This window comes from Loxodonta africana, chromosome 2 (assembly GCF_030014295.1).
Source record: "Loxodonta africana isolate mLoxAfr1 chromosome 2, mLoxAfr1.hap2, whole genome shotgun sequence".
Taxonomy (NCBI): Eukaryota; Metazoa; Chordata; class Mammalia; order Proboscidea; family Elephantidae; genus Loxodonta; species Loxodonta africana.
The window spans coordinates 49,246,063-49,248,242 of record NC_087343.1 but is presented as its reverse complement, the minus strand read 5'-3'; the positions used below and the strand labels follow the sequence as shown (position 1 = coordinate 49,248,242).

At 42.8% G+C, this 2,180-nt stretch overlaps 1 pseudogene; it reads right to left on the bottom strand.

Moving 5' to 3' along the window:
- Positions 1 to 351: 351 nt before the first annotated feature.
- LOC100670698 (heterogeneous nuclear ribonucleoprotein A1-like 3) lies at positions 352 to 1,027 on the bottom strand (annotated as a pseudogene).
- Positions 1,028 to 2,180: the final 1,153 nt, after the last annotated feature.

The window sequence follows — 2,180 nt, the reverse complement described above, 5'->3', positions numbered from 1 at the left end:
GTGAGGTTGCATTAATTCTTTGGTCCAGTCAGCAAGGGGTTTTGTATCTCCCCTACACTTTCTTAGTATAGGCAGCAGACAAGCCATACACACCTAAAACTACAAACCACTTAACCAAACAATATGGAGAGAGATGGAGGAGCTAAAAGGAAAGAGTGAGATTTTCTGCCACCTCCAAAATTGCTTCCATCATTACCAAATCCATTTTAGCCATCCTCACTGCCACATATATCCACCATCACCACAGTTACCACCAAAGCCACCACAACCACTGAAGTTTTCTTCACAACTAAAGTTGTCATTCCCACCTAAACCACCTCCAAAGCATTCCCTTTGGTAGGCATTGGAGGCATCAAGAAGCTCATAGGTCAATAACGAATGACATAGAACACATAAAAATGCAATTACAGTATAGTGTGTTAAGTGTGTCTACAACCACATTGACTTCTTTGGCTGGATGAGGCACTGACCATCTCTTACGTAGAAGTAAGGGCTTTGCTTACTTCACAGTTGTAGCCATACACAGTATGATATTTTTGAATGAAAATCTTATCCATGGAGTCATGGTCACCAAAGTTTCTAAAAGTAAAGCCTCTTTTCTTGCCACTGCCTTGGTCAGCCATGACTTCAATCACTTCAATTTTCCCATGCTGATCAAAATAATCTCTTACATGATGCTCTTCAGTGCCTTTAATACCTCCAACAAAGATTTTTTTCACAGTTAAGTGGTCATCTGGCCTTTGAGGGTCTTTTCTTGAGACAGCCTTGTTTGTTTCCACAACTCTTCCATCAACCTTGTGTGGCTTTGCATTCTTGGCAGCATCCTCCACAGTAGCATAGTGACAAACACAAAACCCTTGGTGTTTGGGTCTCTATCGCAATCATGGGCATTCTTCATTGTTCAAAATGGCGCTTCAGCCTCTCAACAGTTTTTTCAAAGCTCAATCCTCTGACAAAGAGCTTCTGCAGCTTTTCGAGCTCTTTACTAGACTCTGACTTAGACATAACTGCCGCGGGAAGGAAGACTTTAATGATATTTCCTTGGTGGTATCCACAGGCAGAAAGCAAACCTGTAATATCATACTAGAAAGCAAGACAACTATCAAAGGTTAGTGGGATTGTGTTAAAAGGGCACTGGTGCCAACCTGAAGAAGCTTTTAGTGGTCAAAGATGGGGCAATTTGTGTAACAAAAAAATAACGATGACAGTGGACTGAAAGATCAAATAAGTGAAAATTCATAATGATACTACAAAAGAACTTATTACACACAACTGGAAGTTTTTTAGCACACCAAGTAATTACTTATTAGGAAACTGGTAATTAAAAGAATATAATTAAATGCTTATTCTGCTTTTCCGGCACAATATGCATAAGTCTGTGTCTCATGACAGTTTGCTTTTTCCTTCTTATGTCCACTTGTACCCTACTAATATGTCCAGCTCCCAAACCACAAATGAGGGGCCTCCCTTTTCTTCCTTGAGAGAGTAAATGTCCTCACTCTTTGCCTGTGAGGAGAGGTTCAGGTCCAACCAGTCACGGATTCTTCTTCAAGATGGCTAATCGTGATCCCCTAGAAAACTAAAGAGAGATAGGGAAGCAGGCAATATTCTCTACTGCTGTGGCTGGTCTCAAGGGCGCCAAGCAGCTACTTGATGTCGCCACCAGGTGGAGCCATCGGACCAGGTTGGCATCCTCATAGCAAGAGGAAGGTCCCACTCCCGCCCCCTGCCGTCGAGTCCATTCCGACTCATAGCGACCCTATAGGACAGAGTAGAACTGCCCCATAGAGTTTCCAAGGGGCGCCTGGCAGATTAGCACTTAACCACTACACCACCAGGAACCCAAAAAACCAAACCTAGTGCCGTCCAGTTGATTCCAAGTCATAGCAACCCTATAAGACAGAGTAGAACTGCCCCATAGAGTTTTCAAGGAGCGCCTGGCGGATTCGAACTGCTGACCCTTTGGTTAGCAGCCGTAGCACTTAACCACTACACCACCAGGGTTGCCAAGAGGAAGGTAGGTGTTAAATTCTGAGATAATATGTATTGAAAAGCCTCAGGAAACATTTCTAAGGTGCTTAAAACTGTACTAACTAGTGAAGTGTTGTTAAGCGTTATGTATATAAAAAAAAAAACCCAAACCCATTGCCCTCGAGTTGATTCCAACTCATAGCAACCCC